The sequence below is a fragment of the Marmota monax genome, unplaced genomic scaffold, assembly GCF_021218885.2.
Source record: "Marmota monax isolate L192 unplaced genomic scaffold, Marmota_monax_Labrador192_F-V1.1 WCK01_AAM20220418_F8-fsc00009, whole genome shotgun sequence".
In the NCBI taxonomy this organism is placed as follows: Eukaryota; Metazoa; Chordata; class Mammalia; order Rodentia; family Sciuridae; genus Marmota; species Marmota monax.
Genome location: NW_026694710.1, coordinates 29,253,412 through 29,276,353, shown reverse-complemented (window position 1 = coordinate 29,276,353; position 22,942 = coordinate 29,253,412). Strand labels below are relative to the sequence as shown.

The 22,942-nt window shown below is 38.1% G+C and overlaps 1 long non-coding RNA gene and 1 pseudogene across 1 annotated transcript; both read right to left on the bottom strand.

Moving 5' to 3' along the window:
* Window positions 1–5,554: 5,554 nt before the first annotated feature.
* On the bottom strand, window positions 5,555–9,618 carry LOC124078586 (neugrin-like; annotated as a pseudogene).
* Window positions 9,619–11,385: 1,767 nt separating this feature from the next.
* On the bottom strand, window positions 11,386–22,686 carry LOC131423373 (uncharacterized). The gene is made up of 3 exons (XR_009224850.1): window positions 22,393–22,686; window positions 21,819–21,846; window positions 11,386–15,995 (listed from the first exon to the last, which is right to left on the bottom strand). It is a non-coding gene; the product is annotated as an uncharacterized LOC131423373 (long non-coding RNA).
* Window positions 22,687–22,942: the final 256 nt, after the last annotated feature.

Genomic DNA, 22,942 nt, shown 5'->3' with positions numbered 1-22,942 from the left:
GCTGTAGTATACACACTGTATTAGTATTAAAGTCCAGGCAGGCAGTGGCACATGCCTGTAATCCTAGTGAGTTAAGAAGCTAAGGCAGGAGGATTATAAGTTCAAGACCAGCCTCAGCAACTTAGTGAGTCCCCAAGCAATTTATCAAGACCCTGTATCAAAATAAATAAAAAAATTTAAAAAGGGCTGGGGATAGGGTTAAATGCCCCTAGTTTCAATTCCTAGTACCAAAAACAATGTATTAAAGCCAAAACTTCAGTTATTATATTAGTTCTATATGCTATATTATATATATCCTATTAGTATTAAGCTATTATATTCATTTTAGGTACTATAGTTTGGATATCATATTACTATTAAAGGCCAGAGCTGTAGGCATTTAGTTAAATTATATTAACTTTAGATGCTATAGTTGGATATCATAATAGTATCAAAGTTCACAGGGCAGCTATTATATTACTTTTAGAAGACTTAGTATAGAGATTTTATTAAATTTAAGGCTAAAGGCCATAGGACTGATATTATATCCATTTTAAATGCTATATTATAGATATCATATTAAATGGATATCATATTAAAGGCCACAGAGTAGCTATCATATCAATTTAAGATGCTATAATAAGGATGTCATATTGGTATTAAAGGATACAGGGCAGCTATTATATCAGTTTTAGATGCAATCATATGTGTATTACATTAGTGGCTACAGGGCAGATATTATATTAGCTTGAGATGCTATAGAGTGGATAGTAATTTAGTATAAAAGACTACAGGGCAGCTATTATATCAGTTTTGTCCCAATCAGCACCTGTTCCTGAGTCACCATGCCAATCGGCACCTACCACGTCACCAAAGCAACCCTTCTTAAGCTGAAGCTTGCAGACTCACGCTGCTGCTTTCTTCCTCTCCTTTTCTTCCCCTTCAGGCAGCCCCCCAATAAAATCTCTTGGTTGAATTTCCATCTCGAGTGTGTCATTTGCCTTTCATTGGATATAGTTTGGATATTTTATTAACATTAGAGGTCACAGGGAAGTTATTATATTAATTTTAAATGCTGTGTATGGAAAATGTAATAGTATTAAAACCTCAGGGCAGTTATTATATTAGTTGTACTTGCAATATTATGAACATTACATCAATATTAAAGCCACAGAGCAGCTATTATATTAATGTAGATGCTGTAGTATGGATACTAATATGAAAGGCTACAGGAGAGCTATACTATCCTATTCTGCAGCCACAGTATGCATATATTAATACTAAATGCCACAGAGAAGTTTTTACAGTACTGAAAATGCTACAGTAAACATACTACATTAGTATTAAAGGCTAAAGTTTAGTTATTATATTAGTTTTAGATATTATACTATATTTAGATAGTATTATGGATATCATAATAGTATTGGCAGCTATTATATAAGATTCAGATGCTACATTATGGAGAATTTATTAATGTTAATGGCCAAAGGGCAGCTGTCTTATCAGTTTTAGATGTCAAAACAGGTAATCAAATTAGTACTAATGGCTGCAGGACAGCTATTATATTAGTATTAAGACCACAGGGGAGATATTATATTGATTTTAGATGATAGAGTATATATATCTTATTTGTATTCAAGGATACAGGGCAGCTATTATATCACTTTTAGATGCTACACTAAGCAGTTTTAGATGTTCTACTAGTATGATATCACATTAGTATTAAAGGCATCATGGCAACTATTTGTTTTAGGTGATGCAGTATGTATATAATTTAGGGTTAAGACTACAGTACAGCTATTATATTAATTCAGATGCTACAGAATGATATTATACTAATATTAAAGGTCACAGGGCAGCTATTTTATCAGCTTAAGATGACATAATATGAATATCATATTAGTATTATATTATATTATTAAAGGCCACAGGGCAGCTCTTATATTAGCTTTGAATACTATAGGATGGATATTTTGTTAGTTTTGAAGATCTCAGAGCAGCCATTATATCAGTTTTAGATGCTCTAGCATGGATATCATATTAATATTAAAGGCCCAGGTCAAGAATTATGTCACTTTTAGGTGTTCAAGTATGAATAACATGTTAGTATTAAAGTCAACATGACAGTTGATATATTAATTTCAATAGTATAGCATAAATATCATTAGTTTAATGGCTACAAAGCAAATATTATACTAGCTTAATGTATTATAATATAAATATCATGCTAATATTTTTTAAATTTTTATTAGTTATTGATAGACCTTTATTCATTTATTTATTTACATGTAGACATTTATTCATTTATTATTGTTTATATGAAAATCAAACCCAGTGCCTCACACATGCTAGGCAAGTGCATTACCACTGAGCTTCAACCCCAGCATATCATGCTAATGTTAAAGGCTACAGAGCACCTGTTCATCAGTTTCAGATTCTATATCATATATATTAAATATTAAAATCCACCAGAGAGTTAAGTTATTATGTTGGTTTCACAAGCTATAGAAAAGGTGTCATATTAATATTAAAGGCCACAATGTAATATCTATTACATTGGGTTTAGAGGCCATAACATGGATATCATATTAGTATTAAAAGCTACAGGGGAGCTACTATACTAGTTTTAGATGCCATAGTATGGATATAACATTAGATTTAAAGGCCACAGCCCAGCTATTATATTCATTTTAGGTACTATAGTTTGGATGTCATATTAGTATTAAAGGCCTCTAATGGCTCTGATATCTGTTTTTGATGCTATAATATGGAAATAATATTAATAGTAAATGCCACAGAGCAGCTATTTTATCAGTTTTCTATGCCATATTATGGAGATCATATAAGTAACAAAGGCCACAGGACAGCTATTATATTAGATTTAGAGGTCATAGTATGGATGATATATTAATAGTGAAGTCTATAGGGAAGCTATTATATTACTTTTACATGCTATCACAAGGTTATTATATTAATATTAAAGGGCAGAGGGAAGCCATAGGATGGATATAATATCAGTATTGGAAAGCACAGGACAGCTTATATATTAATTTCAGGGGCTATAATTTTTATGTCATATTAATATTAAAGGCCACAGGGCAGGGCCTGGGGTTGTCACTCAGTGGTAGAACACTTGCCTGGCATGCATAAGGCAATGGGTTTGATCCTCAGTATCACATAAAAATAAATAAATAAAATAAAGGTATTTTTTCATCTATAAACTTTAAAAAATATTTTTAAAAGGCCACAGGGCAGGCTGGGGTTGTGGCTCAGAGGTAGAGTGCTTGCCTAGAACATGTGAGGCACTGGGTTTGATGATCAGCACCACACAAAAATAAACAAATTATGGGCTGGGGTTGTGGCTCAGTGGTAGAGCACTCACTTAGCACATGTGAGGCCTGGGTTTTATCCTCAGTACCACCTAAAAATAATTAAATAAATACATAAATAAATAAAATAAAGGTATTGTGTCCATATACAACTAAAAAAAATTTAAAGGCCACAGGGCATGTATTATATTAGTTTTAGATGCTAAATTTTGGATATTGTGTTAATATAAAAGGTCACAGGGAACCTATTTTATTAGTTTTAAATGCTATACTATGTATGTCATTAGTATTAAAAACCACAGGGCAACTATTATAATACCTTAAGTACCAGAGAGAATAACATGTTAGTATTGAAGGCCACAGGAAGCAATTATATTAGTTTTAGAGTCCACAGTATGGATATTACATTAGTATGTAAAGCCATAGTGCCACTATAATATCAGTTTCTGGTGCTGTATTATGGATTTTATATTACAATTAAAGGCCACAGTGCAGCTATTATATCAGTTTTAGAGGCTGTAGTATAGATACCACATTTGAATTAAAGAACACAGGTCAGCTATTATATTAGCATTAGGTGCTATAGTATGAACACCATTTTAGTATTAGAGGCAAAAGTACATGAATTAGTTTAAGATGCTATATGTGGATATTATATTAATATTAAAAACACAGGAAATCTATTATATTAGATGAGACAGTATGTATGTTACATTAGTATGAAAGGCTATCAGACAGCTACTATGTGAGATTGGGATGTTTTGCTATGGATATCATATTACTGTAAAAGACCAAAAAGCTGTTATTATATTAGAATTAAATGCTATAATGTGCACATTATATAGTATAAAGGTCAACTATTACATTTATTTTGGATATCATATTAATATGAAAGACCACAAGACAGCTAATATATTAGCTGTTATATTAAAGGTTTCAGGGCAGCTACTATATGTTTTATGTGCTTGAGTATGGAAATTACATAAGTATTAAAGGCCACAGCTCAGGTATTATATTAGTTTTAGATGCAACGGTATGGATATCATATTAAGATTATAATATATTACAAGACCACAAGGCAGCTATTATATTAGTATTAGATGCTATAGTATAACTATAATATTAATATAAAGACCACAGGGCAACTATTATAATTATTTTAAATGCTTTAGTATGGATATTATAATAGTTTTAAAGCCACAAGTATGTCATTATATTAGTTATAGAGGGTATAATATATCTTTAGTATTAAAACCACTGGGTGTGGGAGGTCACTCTGAATGATTTGTGTCTTCTGTCCCAGAGCAGAGAAGCTTTGACCATCAGTACATCTCATAGTGACCTATACATTTCCCTGGTCCCAGAAGTTTGAGGACATATCTTCAGACATAGGTTTGTCACCCTATAGCCCCTTGGGTCGAATTACACTCACCTGTCCTTTGTAACCATGCCCCTTCTGACCTTTTTTGGATGGAACTTTCTAAGAATAAGGGTCCTCCTAATAATAGCCCACTTCCAAATGTGCTCGCTCTCTCTCGCCAGCCTCTCATGACTTTCCCTCACTCTCCCATTTGGGGAGCTTGAGACCAAGAGTAGAGGAGTCATCCTGAAACTTGTTTAAAGGTAAAATGTGTGTCTGCATTTTATTTGGTGTCCCTGGAAATTCACACGAGCAACCTTGAGTTCAGATGCCCACGTGGGTCAGGGGCAGCAATTGGGTACCTATTATATTAGTTTTAGATGCTATAGTATGGATATTATTATTATTAAATACCACAGGGCATCTATTATGGTATTTTAGGTACCATACTGCTAATATGATAAAACTAATAAAATAGCAGCATTTTTATCATATTAGCATTAAAGTCCACAGGAAACTATTATATTAATTTTAGAGGCCACAGTATAAATATTATATTAGTATCAAATGCCACAAGGCAGCTATAATATCAGTTTTAGATGCTGTATTATGAGTTCTATATTACTATTAAAGGCCAAAAGGCAGCTATTATGCCAGTTTTTGATGGTATATTATGGATACAATGTTAGTATTAGCAGGCCAAAGAGCAGCTATTACATTAGTTTGAGAGGTCATTAATATAATATTAATATTAATGTTAAAGGCTACAAATTATTGTACTATACTATTATACTAGTTTTATATGCTATGATATAAATGTCATGATTGATATAGGTTTCAGGTCTGCTATTCTATTAGTTTTTTGTTTGTTTGTTTGGTTGGTTGGTTTTTTTTGCAACACGAACTGCTACATTTTATTTTTGCACCAAAGGAAAATAAAAGAACCATTTTACTAAGCAGCTCAAAAACTGTTAGTGTTCAATGATCAAGAAGGAAATGAGGTCAGAAAGCAAACTTTTCACTTTCTCCCAAACATATTATTGCAAGTATCACAGAAACAATACTGATTTTCAACATACAGAAGTTAAGCAAAAAGGAGAATACTGAAGATGCACAGGTCAGACTGGAAGCAGTGATCCAAGAAGCTTGAATAACCAAGCAGCTCTTTCTGTCCATATTCCAGGCTCATCAAATTCCTCCTATTTCAAAGTAGATATCCACATGAAGAAATCTTGGCAGCTCCAAATATATTAGTCTAGCTGTTTCACATGCATCTCCACAAGCTGGGCCCCAACTCAGATTCTGTACAGGAAGTTCCCATTGCTGTCAAAGAACTCCCATCCCCGCTGCACCACTTTGCTGCTGAAGTTCTGGTTCTGAAGCTCCCCTGTCTTCAACATTTCCAGTTTCTCATCACTTGGCAATCCATTACTGTCAGTTCTTCTGGTGCCTACACAATCATTGGAGTATTTTTGCAGCTCTCTCTGATGACCTAAGGCTGCAGTGATAGGCACAAAGCTTTCCTTCTTCAAGCCCTGGATTCCTTTATTCCTTCCCTTTTGTCTCAATGCATTTGTACTGTGAGGTTTTGACTCTATCACTGTCAAAGCTGTGCTGTGATGCTGACCTTCAGATGAGACTTCATCCCCTGGCATCAGCAAAGAGTTTGATACAGAGTGGCCTGCAGCAAGTGGCTTCACGGTATCTCTAGAGCCCTGGAGCTGCGGGAGTGAGTGGGCAAACTCAGCTTTCTTAAGGACTTTTTGATCCTGCTTCAGTTTCTGTTCCAATGTGGGTACAAATTTACTTTTTAAAACCCTTCAGATAACATCCGTGCTGACATCAAAACCTTCAGCCAACCTGGGAACTGACCAGGACTCAGCAAATTCCTTATGTAAATACCGTATCTGCTCCATGGCTTCCCATATCAGAGTTCTGGGCGGGGCACCTGGCGCCTCCATTTGCCGAATTTTCTGGAATTGAATTGCTTTTTTCTGTCCTTTCAGGGTGCTGGGGGAGAGAACCAATGGCAGAAGCCATGCGTGGAAGCAAGATGGGTGTTTGAAAAGTCTCGGGCTAAATCACCAAGAGCCCAGGCCTCTTTTGTGTCAGTAAAGGCCACGGGCCACGTTTGCCAGCTTAACACCACTCTGTGCACCAACCCAAAAATCTAACACCTACAACAATAATTGCCTGTAAGCATGCTGAACTATCTAAAAGTGTGACGAAATATACGTCACTAGCGAAAGAACCTGTGTCCCAAGGGAGCTGAACATCTGTCGCAACGCCGCTAACAACAGGTAAGAAGAAACTAGAGTCCCAGTGGAGGACACCTGGCGTATGGGGGCGCGGCCCCAAGCGCTGAGGCCCAAGGCCAGCTTCAGGCTGGGGCGGGAAAGGAGCTGGCCTCTCTACCTCCCGCAGCTCCCGCTCCTCTGGCTCCCAGTTGGAATCCGGTCTGAGCCTGGAATCCATAGGGCCTGAGCCCGCCAGCCCTCAGGTGGCGAACCCATGGCAGCGACAGCAGTACTGACTCGGCCGCCCAGCAATAGGCTGAGGGTAACCGCCATGGCGAAGTAAGCCGCCCTCCTATTTTATGAGTTTCATATGCTATAGTATGGATATTATATCAGTAGTAGTATGGATATTATATTAGTCAAAGGTCAGTTTTATATTGGAATCAGATTTCATCATGTAGATGTTACATTAGTATTAAAGTCCACAGGGCACCTGTTATAGTAGTTTAAAATGGATATTACATTAACATTAGAGGCTACAATGTGGACATTATACTAATGTTAAAAGAAGATAGGGCTGAATGTAATAAAGCTATGGGCACTATATTACTATAAGAGACCCCATGTGGACACGTTAGTATCAAAAGTCACTATGGATAATGCATTAGCATTAGAGGCTGCATATAAATAACATGTTAGCCCTATCACATCGCCATATCAGAAGCATGTTACCACCGGGTCCAGGAAGGTGACATGCCCTCTGGTGGCTGCTGGGACTCAGTGCAGGACACTGCAGTTCAGAGGTGCATTTATGTCCCCTTCTGGCATTCCTGGGAAATAGATGAACTTCTGTACTCTATCCAGATTATTCAAGGCCATGATTTTGGAAATTCAAATGGAAATGAAACTCATTAAACACTATGTCAAAAAGTGTTGATTGAACAAGCTTTTGGAAACTATATTCAGTGAAATGAATGTATATGCAAACCGAAATTTCCACAAAACTTGACTCAGAATCGTCCATAACTAAAATTTGAGAAAAAAAAAATTTAAACAGAAACAGAAGAAAATCCATGTAATCTTAGAGAGTGGTAACTGTGTGTGTGTGTGTGTGTGTGTTTTCTGGAACTGGGGATCAAATGCAGGGCTGCACACATGTTGGACAACCTCAGCTACATATAACCTCAGCTATAATACTCAGCTATATCCCTAGCCCTTGGTGATGAGTTTTAACACACAATACTAAAATTAAATTGGCAGAAGAAAATATTGATAGCATGGAATTTATAAAATTAAATTTTTACCGAGTGTGGTATTGCATGCCAAGAATCCTAATTACTCAAAAGGCTGAGGCAGGGAGATTGCAAATTCAAGGCCAGTATGGAAGATTTTTAAAAGGATGGGGTATAGCTCAGTGGTAGAGCATTTGCATGGCATATGTGAGGCCCTGGGTTCAATCCCCAGTATCACATGATGTTGAGAGCCACAACCAGGTCGGGATGGCACCTGGCATTTTGCCAGAAGGAGTGGTTGAGAAGTAACGCCAGCGTATTCAGTTGTATATATAAACCTCTGCTGTCTGGCAGTGGGGCGGCTCCTGCTACCTCGAGTGCCCGCTACTTTTGAGTTCTCATGGAGTTCCCGTTGGTTCTCGCGGGTTTTCTGAGGAGTTGGGGAGTGTTCTGGTGGAGTTCTGGCAATAAAGTAGTTCTTGTTTGAACCTACAAGTGCCTTGTGGCAGCTCGGTTATTTTGTGCCTAGCCAGACTTCAGCATTTGGTGGCCCATGCAGGGGACACCTGAAGCTTGGGGGTAAGTGAAGTTTCTCGCCCCTGAGGGCAGGGTGAGAGAATGGGTGACCATTTCAAAAAAGAAATGTGTTCTTGTTTTGATTTGCTACGTTTCTGTTTCAAGCTGCCTGCCCCTAGAAATAAATAGGATGCTAGAAAAGTTGTTTGGCCTTGAGGAAGAGATAAAGATAGACCACAAATATACATTTCAAGAAAATAGGAAAATTGATACAATGCAGTTTTGTTCCGTTATTGTTTCATTCTGTTTCGGTTTTGTTTTGTGATATCTTATTGGGTTGCGTTATATTTATAGTAGAAATATGAGATCAGAAATTAGTAAAAAAACAAACCAAAAGAGTGTTAAGTAAATTGCTAGAGGAAGGAGGCACCACAGTAAAACCAAGAACAGTTAGGGCATATGTTGATACAATACAAAAATGTAGCCCTTGGCTTTTTAAGGAGGAGTTGTTGAATATATCACAATGGGACCATCATGGTAGAGATTTAAGGGAGAGGGAAAAGAAAAACCCAGGAACTCTGCCAGTTAGCACATTGCCATTGTGGATGATGATATGATTTTGTTTGCCTAGTTCAAAGCCTTCAGTTCAGACTATGGTAGAAGACATGTTAGATCAAGTAAAACAGAAGGTCTTTCGAGCTAGTCAGACAGAGGAAGAAAGTTTAAAGGAGGAAGGGCTATCAGGAGAGAAGTTACAACAGGAGGCTGCTACTAACACCTTTCTATCACCAGAAGGCATAAGTGTACAACCAACAGCTCCACCTAGGGAGACAACATATGCTGGGTGGCCCCCAACCACCATAGTTGATAGATGGGAGCCTGAGACAGGACCTCAAAGATTAGCATGCCCTGTATTTGAGAGGACAGGAGGGCAGCGAATTCACCATGCTCTAGATTTCAAAACAGTGAAGCAGCTAAAAGAGGCTGTAACAATCTATGGTCCTCAAGAACCCTTCACTGTAAGTATGGTAGAATCCATTACCAACTTGGACATGACACCAGCAGATTGGACTAGTATGTGCAAAGCTGTGTTAAATGGAGGACAATATCTGTTATGGAAGGTTGCCAATCAGGAATATTGCATGGAGACGACTAGGCAAAATGCAACAGCTGGTTATCCTCAGAGAAATCTAGATCTGTTGTTGGGAAAGGGACCTAATGAGGGTCAGCAGCAACAAATTGCATATGATCCTGCCATACTCACACAAATTACTGCAGATGCAGATAGGGCATGGAAGACTTTACAATGACATGGAGATTTACAAGGTCAATTATCTAAGGTAATATAAGGAGCTAATGAACCTTACGCTGAATTTGTAGATAGGCTTATTCAAACAGCTACCAGAGTTTTTGGGAATACAGAACAAGCAATGCCATTAATAAAACAGCTAGCCTATGAACAAGCAAATAGATGGTGCAAGGAGGCCATTAGACCATGGAAACATGAAGATTTAAACACATATATTAAATTATGTAGAGACAATAATGAACAAGGGCAAGTCTTGGCAGTTGCAGTACAATAGGCTTTAGGTGCCAGGCCAAAAACATGCTACAATTGTGGACAAACAGGACATTTTAGAAGGAGTTGCTCCATAGGAGGAGGGTTTAACAAAACTGGATATGCTCAAAGGGGAAGAATACAGGGTATTTGCCCACGATGCCATAGAGGGAGACATTGGGCTAATGAACGCCGTTCTCAAACCACCAAAGAACAGTAGACTTATTATTGGGATGCAGTTATTCTACTCTAAAAGGACTTATGATAAGTCCTTGGGTAATTGATCCCGATTATGAAAGTGAAATAAAAATTATAGCCTAACCCTAACCCTAACCCTAACCTGCTTAATTGGGGATTCCTCAATTGTCTGCTTTGCCAAAAACCTGGTATGTTTTAGTTATAGATATTAAAGATTGTTTTTTTCAATTCCAATTCATCCTGAGGACAATCCACGTTTTGCATTTACTATCCCTGCATTGAATTATGAAGGTCCCGATCAGAGATATGAATGGAAAGTACTCTCTCAAGGGATGGCTAACAGCCCAACTATGTGTCAAATTTATGTTAACAAAGCAATCCAGCCACTTAGAAATCAAAATCCTGAACTACAGATATTTCACTATATGGATGATGTATTAATAGCACACAAATATAAAAAAACATTGCTAGAATGTTATGCCACACTTACAAACTTATTAAAAAATTATAATCTAGAGATAGCAATAGATAAAGTACAATTAAATTATCCAATTAATTATTTAGGAGTTCTATTATCCTCAACCATGGTCCATCCACCAAAATTCAAATACGAGTAGATCAACTCAAATCACTTAATGACTTTCAAAAGTTATTAGGAGACATAAATTGGATAAGACTTTATCTAGACATACCAACAGGAGAGTTGGGACCTTTATTTGATATCCTAAAAGGTCCATCAGATCCAAATTCACCCCGCATGTTAACTCCTGAAGCAAGAAAGACATTAAAAGTCATTGAAACATATATGAAAAATATGCATTTGTATAGAATTGATATAATTTTGCCTTTATTATTTATTGTACTACCAACAAAAATATTCCAACAGGAGTATTTTTGCAAGAAGGTCCATTATTATGGATACATTTATCTTATTCTCCTAATAATATTCTTACTAGGTATCCTGAGGCTGTAGGATAATTAATACTCAAAGGAATAAAAGCAGCAAAGGGAGTGTTTGGAATTTATCCTAATAAAATTATTACTCCATATACAATGGATCAAATTGATGAGTTAGCTAATGAGTTAAATACTTGGGCAATAATCATGTGCAAATCTAATGTTTCATTTGATAACCACTTACCATCTAATCCTTTGTTGTCTTTTTGGTCTAAGCATCCTGTAGTTTTTCCAAAAATGACAAGAAAAACACCTATCGTGAATGCTCCAAATATATTCACTGATGGGTCAAATAAAAGTACAGCAGCAGTAGTTACCCCTGATCAAACTTTTACATTTTTAGTACCCAAACAATCAGCTTAAAATGTAGACCTTAATGCAGTATTATAAGCTTTTGTGATGTTTAAAGATTCTGTATTTAATTTATTTTCTGATAGTCCGTATATAGTTAATGCTATAGTATCCCTTGAAGATGCTGTAGGATTTCCCCTTCCTCTACTATTTTCTCTTTGTTTTCCACTATACAAAGTCTAATCTGGGACAGAAAAGAACCATTCTTTATAGGACATATCAGGGCACATACAGGATTGCCTGGAGCCCTTAGTTTGAGCAATGATTTAGCAGATAAAACTACACATGACATACATATTTTCTCTACACTAGAAGAAGCTACAAATTTTCATAAAAAGTTCCATGTCAATGCTAATACTTTACAAAAGCATTTTAAAATAACTAAGGAACAAGCTAGACAAATAATAAAACAATGTCAAAATTGTGTGACCTTTTTACCACAAGTTAATCTTGCAGTCAATCCTAGAGGACTGATACCTGCTGCAGTCTGGCTGGGCACAATCAGGAGCCACTTGTCAAAAGAAACTAACTTTATTTTTAGAACCACACACGCCAAACAAAACAGCCTCTCAGGAAAAACCCTCAGAGCCTCAACTGCCACCACCGGCTTCCCACAAGCCTCTCTCTCCCACACAAGCTTCTCTCCACCTCCCACAATCCTCCTGCTCTTGAGGCCGATTGGCTGGGTCACGTGGGCGGAGCCAAAAAAGTCCCCCAATGAGCAGCTCCGTGGTCTGAAAGGGCAGGGAAACAGCCCAATGAGCATCACCACAGAGGAGCCAATCAGCTAGATGTTGCTGGGGCCGAGGAGCCAATCAGCTAGATGTTGCTGGGGCCACTGTGAGCCAATCATCAGCCGGCAGCTGGAAGTTTGCTGGCAGCTGGAAGTTTGCTGGGGCCCCTTCTGCTGTGGCTCTCAACAGATACCTAACCATATGTGGCAGATGGACGTCACACAATTGCCAGAATTTGGAAAATTAAAATATTTGCATGTTACAGTTGATATTTCTTCCGGATTTTTGATAGGCTCCCTTCATGCCGGAGAACAAACTAAAGATATTATAGCTCATTGCCTACAAAATTTTGCCACTGTGGGTGTTCCATAACAGTTAAAGACAGATAATGGCCCTGGCTATACTTCTACCTCTTTTAAACAATTTTGCTCATCATTTGGCACTACTCATATAACAGGAATCCCATACAATCCACAGGGCCAAGGTATAGTTGAAAGAGCTCATCAAACTATTAAAATGTACTTATTAAAGCAAAAAGAGGGAATTGGGAAGAGGTATATATCCCCCAAAGATAAACTTAAAATAACCCTTTTTACTCTAAACTTTTAAAATTTGGATTCATCAGGGCTTACTGTTGCGGATAGGCATATGTGTCCAAAAAATGTACATAAGCCCAAGGTACTTTGGAAGGATATTCTAACAAGACAATGGAAAGGTCCTGACCCAGTGATTGTCTGGAGTCGGGGGTCTGTTTGTGTGTTTCCACAGGGAGAACAGCACCTGATTTGGATTCCAGAGAGATTAACTAAAGCGATTTCTACAGACCAAAAAGAAGATGATTTGGCTCAATCAATCCATAACAGCTGATATCCAGAACTCCAGTTTGGCTATCCTTACATCTGTGACAGTGGTTCTCCCACACCTGGAGGCTAATGAATAATGAACACCATTAAGGCCTATTTCAAATGTAAAAAAACCTTGGGTCTTGCTTGTAGGAATACATTCAGACCCATATGCAAGTTACAGGAAAAAAAAAAGAAAAAGGAAAAAAAAAGGATGGGATATCAAAAGAAGAGTCAAACCCAGGTGGTAACCAGGATGCTTTTTTCAATATCTATTTTTTTATTGCCCTTTCCCACATCATGAAGTTCTATTTTGTTTTTTTTGTTTTTTTGTTTTTTTTTGAGCTCATATAGACCTAAGTTAATGTTTTTCTGATCAGCTCTATTTTTTGACTGTGGAGTTTTTGAGCATTGCAATGGGGATTTCACCTGTGAAAAGCTATAAGGCCTTTACTATTATGTTATGTGTTGTATGTATTGTATTATGTGTGCACACTTGTGTTTTGTGTTGTATGTCTGTATGTGCATATGTCCATATATCATATATGAGGAGTGCTCATGAGAAAATGGATCCAAATTTTTTTTTTTATTATTCCTATGATTTAAATGGTTTAATTTAAATTGGGTAAACAGCTGTTGAGGATTGTTTTAATATGTGAACAAAAAAGGAGGTTAACAGATCTGTTTGTTTACTTTCACCTTTCCTTTTCATTATATCTAATTCTATTCAGGATACTAAATTGTTTAGAAAATTGCTTTCTTTTAGTGCCTGCTAATGTTACATAATTTTTTTTTAGCCATCATTGCCAGAATTCCTATCTTCATCCCAGTGCCGGTAAAGACAAAGATAAAACCAAAGTACAGCTTCTGCAATGGCTATCACAACAAACTGTATAAACTGATACATCAATGAATAATGTAACTCAACAAGTGATACTCAATCAAGGAGTCTATTTACTTTGGGAGGAAATGGACATATTAATAGATTCCTCTACTTTGAACTACTTGCAGAACTTGCCTGGACTATGTATCACTTGTATGCATTGTGAACTATCTGTTAGTGCAGCAAATAGTGGTGGTGCTGGGGTATCTTTGCCAATGGTGTCATAGGTGGTACAATTTTTCCAAAAGGAGCCATCAATTGGCTTGTTGTTGTGGCATTTTGTATCCTCCCCTTCTGCTTGTAGCAGATTGTTTATGGTGTTTGTATCCACAAGTGTGGCTAAAAATGCTGGGCCGGTAGTCAATGATGGGTAAGATCCAATTACAATGGTACCAACCTAAGACAGGAGGCTGACACCTTGAGGTCAGCTCATCCGATGACGGGTAAGGACCATATGTAGTATTGGACAACCTAAGACAGGCACTGTCCCTAAGCCACATGCTTGTTTAATTACACAGAAGGGGGGAGATGTTGAGAGCCACAACCAGGTCGGGATGGCGCCTGGCATTTTGCCAGAAGGAGTGGTTGAGAAGTAATGCCAGCATATTCAGTTGTATATATAAACCTCTGCTGTCCAGCAGTGGGGCGGCTCCTGCTATCTCGAGTGCCCACTACTTTTGAGTTCTTGTGGAGTTCTCGTTGAGTTCCCGTTGAGTTCTCGCAGAGTTCCCGTGGAGTTCCCGTTGGTTCTCATGGGTTTTCTGAGGAGTTGGGGAGTGTTCTGGTGGGGTTCTGGCAATAAAGTAGTTCCTGTTTGAACCTACAAGTGCCTCGTGGTGGCTCAGTTATTTTGTGCCCAGCCAGACTGCGGCAACATGAAAAAAATAAATTTTATACTCTGTGAAAGAGAACAAAAAGAAAAGCTATAGATTGAGATAAATTATTTACAATATGCAATTCTCTTGTGCAGAAACCTCTTGTGTAGATGCATACCAAATAACTAAGGCAGACAAGGCCATTGAGGAGGTGAAGGTAACTCCCTGTTCCTTAAGTGTGGGCCCCGTAAAATGACTTCCTCCAGAAAACACAGACAATGTGGACATGCAGAGAATAGTAACTCGACAGAGAGAAACTTGAAAGGTACTATCTCAGCCATGTGAGCACAGTTATTACTAACATGACATTCACCTTGAGGGTCTGAAATGACAAAGCATTGTCCACCTCTGTGACCTGCTTCCCCCAGATTCACAGCCCTAGGCTAAATACAAGAAAAACAAGGAAACATGAAAGGCACTCCCCCAGCCAGCTGAGCACCCTCGTACTAAAATAACATTCACCTTGAGGGCTTGAGATGACAGAGCAGCTCTCTACCTCTGTGACTGCTTCCCCCAGACACATGGCGCAAGTCTAAATGTGAGGGAAAACAAGTAAACCCCAAAGTAGAACAATCTAAAAAATACCTGACCATTTGCTTACATCAGGACTACAGTCGTGATCACAGGTCTTGGTCAGTAACACAGCTTCTAACTTTAAACAAATTATTACACATGCAAGAGCTGCGTGGTGAGGTGGTCGGATGGCTGCTCTGGTCCCCCTGAGAGCAGGATCTCCCCGCACTAGGTGCTCACAGGGCTTTAGCATCACCCAGTGGGAAACTGCCCTGTGCTGGGCTGTCTCTGCTCTGTACTCTCACTCAGTCTGACAGGTCCTCCCCATGGTGCCGAGGTCACTGGACAAGGAAGTTCAGAGAAACTGTCACCCCAAGAGGAGTCTACAGAGACATGTTGACTGGATATCATTTGGGATCCTGGATGGGGCCCTGAAACAGGAAGAGGCAGAACTGAGAATCCAAAGGAAATACAACTTCAGTTAATTATAGCATACTAGTATTTATTCTTCATGAAAAATGGTCTAAGATGTTAATATATCTGAGATAGTGCACATAAGTCATCACAAGGGAAAAAACAGATTGAGGCTTTCTTTGAAATTTTTGTATAAAGATACTCAAATAAAACTTTAAACATAGCTTCATTTTCGGGCTGGGGTTGTGGCCCCGTGGTAGAGAGCTCACCTAGTATGCACAAGGCATTGGGTTCAATCCTCAGCACCACATAAATGTAAAATAAAGATATTGTGTCCACCTAAAACTAAAAAGTAAATAAATAAACATGGCTACATTTTCAGAAACACCTGTTTTTTTTAATTATTTGTATAGTTAATTACTGGTAAATGACACTATTAGCTAGTTCTGTATTTTATTATGAACACAAAATTTATTATAACACAAAAATTAAATAACTCAAGCTAATATTTAATTCAAGACAAGTGCCTCTGTTACGTTCTGTGTTGAAGTAACAACACATGTAAACTTGTCACTAGGTACTTCTAAAAACTTGATCACTTTAGACTAGAGGAAAAAATGAGATTCTATTTGAACTCATGGCTGAATTTTATCAGAAGGGCTGCTTTGAGCACAATTTACAATAGCTATAATGTGGAACCAACCTAGATACCCTTCAATAGATGAATGGATTTTAAAAATGTGGCATTTATACACAATGGAATATTACTCAACACTAAAAAATAATAAAGTCGTGGCATTTGCAGGCAAATGGATGGCATTAGAGCAGATTATGCTAAGTGAAGTTAGCCAATCCCTAAAAAACAAATCCCAAATGTCTTCTCTGATAGAAGGGGGGTGACTCAAAATGGGATAGGGAGGAAGAGCATGAGAAGAAGACTACCACTAAATAAGGAAGAGAGGTGGGAGGGAAAAAGAGGGAGAGGGGAGTTGCACAGAAGATGGAAGGAGAACCTCATTGTTATACAGAATACATATATGATGTTGTGATGAGAAAAAGAAAAAAAAAGTGTGTCACATTAGATTGGATAGAGAGAAAGGATGGGAGAGGAGGGGAGGAGTAGGGAGGATAGGAAGGGCAGCAGAATAGAATAGACAATATGATTGATGTATGTACATTCCATGTATGTATTATATGTCAAAATGCATTCTACTGTCATGGATGACTAAAAAAAAAGATTAAAATTAAAAGAATCCTAAATAAATAAATAAATAAATAAATAAGAGCTGCTTTGTAAAAATACATGTTCCAATGGCAAATTGACTCACTTCGACTTTGGATTAGTTATCCCAAAGAATCCTTGTCTTTATTTTGTTTCTATGCATACACTTTAGCAGTAATAAAATAAAATATTTTCCCTGAACAAATAGTCAAAGAAAAGAAAAAGGTAACAGCACTGGCAATGATGATGAGTGACACCTTCTGGGTATTCGAGTTTAAAAGGACACCAGTGTCCATCTTCATGATGCTCTGCAATAAGTGGTGAGCCCAGAGAAGTGCAGGTGGCAGTCAGCCCAAGAGTGACTTTACATGCTTCTGTGTTATGGGAAAACATTCTACCTTCTAAAAACCATAAGGAACTATCAGATGCCCAAACTCTTAAATGAAAAGAAAAAGATAAACAAGACTGGAAACCAATCTGCCTTTTGAGCAGAAGAGTTTAAAAAGACACAAAGGTTCATTTCCTCCATGACATTCTGAAGGAAATGGTGAGACAAAGAGCATAGGTGGCCACTCCAACCATGCCTGATCTTAGATGCTGCTGCATTATGAAAAAAACACTCTACTCTTTAGAAATCACAAAGAATTATTAGATGTCCAGACTCTTGAATGTTTCAAATTCAGTAGAACTTCTATATAATTTTATTATCATTCTAGCTAGTCATGAAGCTAATCACAACTAAAGGATCTATGGAGCTGTCAATGCAGCTCAGGGGGAGAGTGTTTGCCCAACATTCAGGAGGCCCTGGGTTCAATCCCAAGCACCATAAAAGAAAAAAAAAGAATTTGTATCTTATTTGTATAATCAAATAGGAAATGAATAATCACTGCTTCCAGGAAAATATGTTGGACTTGAAACACCATTGAGACTATCAGAATCAAAATACTCTTACTGTGAATTGCATAACTAGACTGTCATGAACAACAGGAACACATCATAAAGCATGTTCATATTAAGCATACCATTGAAAAAACAGAAAGGCTTTATTGACTGTTGAGAAGAAAAATGGACATAATATAGCTTATGAAATTATTAACACATTGGAAACATGTAATACTGGTATCAAAATCCTCCAGGACATGCCAGGCACTTTGACACATGCCTGTCATCCCAGTTACTTGGGAGGCTAAGGCAAGAGGATCATAAATTTGAGGCTCACCTGGGCAATATAGCAAGACCCTTCTCAAAATTAAATTTTAAAAAGGGCTGGGGATGTATGTAGCTAAGTGCTTGCCAAGCACATACAAGGCCCTGCGTTCAACACCCAGTGTGAAAAAAAATTCTCCAGGCCAGACATATGATCATAGACAACCATAGCAGGAGTAAAACAGGGAAGAAGCCATTATATCAACCTCCCAAAAACAATTAAAGTAAACCTGCACTTTGTTCAGCTCACAACACTAACATATCTAACCTCTGGTTCTACTAATTCAAATATAACATTTTAAATATAATAAAAAGTATATATACTTTTCTAATGAATCCAACAGATATGAGATAAACTCAACTCTGTTCTAAAAGCCAATTTGTAAGCACATAGGGGCACAAACATTAGGATAAAATGTAATTATGGCACTTCATATGAAATAATTCTAAGTATTAATAAGCATATAATCTCAAAAGAAGAAATTCAAATTTTTGAACTCAAAACACAATGGCATATTTTTAAATGATATTTTGAACTGATATAAAACACTAACAGAGTTATCTAACAAGAATTCCTGGCAATATATAAAGCATCATGCTCATCAGAATACCCAATCCCTTGCTTGAAATGAATAAGAGAACTAACTTTTTATAAATGTAAAACTTTAGGGGCTGGGAATGTGACTCAGTGGTAGTGTGCTTTCCTAGCATGTGTGAGGTACTGGGTTCAAATCTCAGCACCACATAAAAATAAATAAACAAAAAATGTAGAACTTTAATAAGACATAGGGATATGCTTTCTAAATTGAAAAGTAGAAAAGAAAATGTTTTAAAAAGTTTATTTTTAGTAAATATTTCTTAATTACAAAAACCAGCTATTGACTTGTCTCTTATGCATTGTAATGATTAGAGTCCAAAGGAAATTTCATTTGTAGTGGTTTTAAGTATCATTCAATATAATAGTTGACATTGAAATTTCTTCTTAGAATAATTTCATCTAAATCTGGAAGAGGTATTGTGGTGTATGCGTATATGTGTAAATACATGATTTTTTTAACATACCTCTGGATACCTCTGATGCTTGAGTCCTATCAAAGCATTGTGTGTGTGTGTGTGTGTGTGTGTGTGTGTGTGTGTGAGACGCTGGGTAGAAACCCAGGGCCTTTCAACTGCTAAGCAATTGCTGTCACTGAGCTGTATACCCAGTCCCCAAAGACATCTTAATAAGCAGAAAATAATTAAAATCAGTTAAGATTATCATGAGAATTTTCAAACAAGACAATTCTTTTAATGAAAAACCAAGAAAGCTAAAAGTATATTTTTAAAATATTGCTGATGGACAGGGCTGGGATTGTAGCTCAGCAGTAGAGCGCTCACCTAGTATGGGCAAGGCCCTGGGTTTGATCCTCAGCACCACATAAAAATAAGTAAATAAAATAAAGGCATTGTGTCCACCTACACCTAAAAAACAATTATTAAAAAATATATTGCTGATGGAAAACAGCAGAAGTTCACAGTATTAAGAATTCTGTAGAAAACTAAAAAGAAGAAATTAAAAATTGAATACAAGAAATCTACTGCACATAACTGGAAACCTGGAAGACACAGGGCATTTCCTAGTAATACAGACATTGCAAAACAACCAAAATAAGAAAACTCAATCAATCAATTAGCATAGAAAAGTTTGGACTGGTGCTTAGAGATCTCCTACTGGAAAAGAACTTTGGGTCATTGGGGCTTACAGCTGAGCATTACCGGACCTTTAACAAATTCTGATTTTATTTCAAATTTTTATGATCTAGACAGAAGAGGTGACTTTCCTAAATTCAATTTATGTTCCATCAAAGCTTGATATAGTCAAGATATTTAATCCAATGTAGAATGTCAATATTTATACAACAGGCTATTTTGGGCCCCACTGCAAATGTACTGTCAATTAGTGCACTGAGCTGTGGCTGCGAGAGTGGATCTGGAGAAGGGTGGGGCCTGGAAACAGGGCAGGGTCTGGAAGAGGGCCAGGGTCTGGATAGGGCAGGGGTCAGAAGAAACACAGCCTGGAGTAGGGGTGGGGGCAGGGGTAGGTTCAGGGCAGAGCCTGTGGAGGATGTGGTCTGGAGGATGGGGTGGGGTCAGGAGAAGGGAAGCAGGGCCTGGAGGAGGGGTCTGGAGGAGGGTGGAAGCCAACAGGACCATAAGTGGTGAGGAATAGTGGCCTTCCTGGTCACTAGCTCAGAGCCCCTCATTCTCTAACCTTCCATCCCAATAATCCACCCCAGGGAAACTGACCTGAACTGGGCAGAGGCAGTGACAGACTGCTTGACCTACCACCTACCACCTGATGCACTAGTCACCAGCAGCTTCCCTGAATCCTGGGCAGAAGTCCCTAGGCCATCTACCACCACTGCCTGCTCTATACCAGCCACCTTAAGGTGCGTGGAAGTAGCAGGTATTCCACTGAAAAAGAAGAACCAGGCATGGTGGTATACACTCATAATCCCAGCTACTAGGGAGACTGAGAAAGGAAAATCCTAAGTCTGAGGCCAGTCTGGGCAATTTAGCAAGATCCTGTCTCAAAAAAGAAGTTGCTCAGTGGTAGAGCACTTATATAGGATAAATGAAGTCCTGGGTTCAATCTCCAGTACTAAAAAAAATATATATATATATATTTTTTTTTTAAGGAGAGGGATACAGTATCATTATAAAACCCAATTCCTTTTATTCTACATTCATCTTTATGATTATTTAAAATTCTTTAATATTATTTAAATGTATCATTTAAATGCATTTTAATAATGTTCATACACAATGAACTATTTTGGCAGAAGCTGTAGAGCACTTGAAAACTATAATGAAAGGTGCTATTTATTATAGATCAACCAATTCAAGACAAATGATTTCTAAAATGAAGATGTAAGTCAGTGGAAAAGCTAGATTGAGCTCATAGAAACCTGACTCTCCATCATATTGGTGCAGGCACTGACTTCCTCAAGAAGATCCATAAAGTTCAAAAACTAAAACCAAGACTCATAAGTAGGATGCCTTCAAATTAAAATGCTCTGCCCAGTAAAGGAAATAGGCTCATGAAAAGAGCCCCTCAGAATAGGAGAAAATCTTTTCCATCTACTCTTTCATCAAGGGATTAATATCCAGAAATACAAATAACTCAAAACACTTAACATCAGAAAAATTAATAGCTCAATCAAAAATGGGTGAAAGAACTAAACAGACATTTTTCAAAAGGAGAAATACAAATGGCCAAAAAATATGTGGGGGAAAAAAAGGTTCAGCATCCCTGGCCATCAGAGAAATGCAAATCAAATCTGCATTAATATTTCTCCAGTTAGAATGGCAAACATCAAGAATACAAAAAAATAACAAACTCTGGTGAGGATGTGGAAAAAGATACACTTACCTGTTGTTTACATGGGACTGCAACCACTCTGGAAAGCAGTACAGAAATTCGTCAAAAAACTAGAAATGAAGTCATCACATGATTCAGCTGTCCGCCCCCGCCCCCCCCCCTTTTTGGTATTTATCCAAAAGAACTAAAATCAGCATGCTGTAGTAATACAGACATATCAATGTTTAAGCCAGCACAATTCACAATAGCCAAGCTATGGAATCATACCAGGTGTCTGTCAACAGCTGAAAAGATAAAGAAAGCATGGTATATACACGCAACAGAGTTTCACTCAGCCATAAAGAAGAATGAAATTACTGCATCTGCTGGTAAATGAGTGGAACTGTAGAACATCATGCTATGTGAAATAAGCCAAACTCAGAAAGCCAAGGGTCAAATGTTTTATCTCATACACAGAAACTAGATATAAATAAGGAAATATAAAAGGGGGGAGATCCCATAACAATAGAAGGGAGGTCAGTGGAACAGAACAGGATGTAGCAGGAGAAAAGAGGGATGGGAAAAGGGAGGAACCACAGAATGAAACTGACCAAATTATGTATATATATACCACAGTGAATCTCACCTCTGGGCATCCCTAGAAACATGATCCACAGTGTCCCTGAACCAGGTATCTGCCTGAGGCAGCTCTGAGGAGAAAGGAGCCCGGGTGTCCCTAGAGACCTGACCCACAGTGTCCCTGAACCAGGTGTTTGCCTTAAGCAGCCCTGCGGACAAGGGAACTCTGAGTGTCCCCAAGCCAGACATCTCCCTCCCGCTGCTCTGAGAAGGCAGTTTTGCCCCTCCCTGAGGGGTGACCCACAGTGTCCCGGAGCCAGGCTCTCCCGGGTTGGTCCTGAAGCAGGAATTCTCGTCCTCACCCTGGGAGGCATCAAAGATGGTGGTGAGGTTCCGCCCCCTTGTTGGCCACGCCCACAGTAGGAGCTGCTGCTCACTGCTCAGAGGAGGTGCTGCTCCTGGCTTCCTAGTGACTCTCAGCACTTTCTCCACCCTCAGCTGTTACTGAATAAAATCTGTTCCCACTGCCGTAACTAGCTTTGCCTGTGTTTTCTGTTGCATCGTGGAGTGAAATCTCAGGAGAGGAAAAAAGGGAGTCCAGAAGTCCAGCTCCCTGC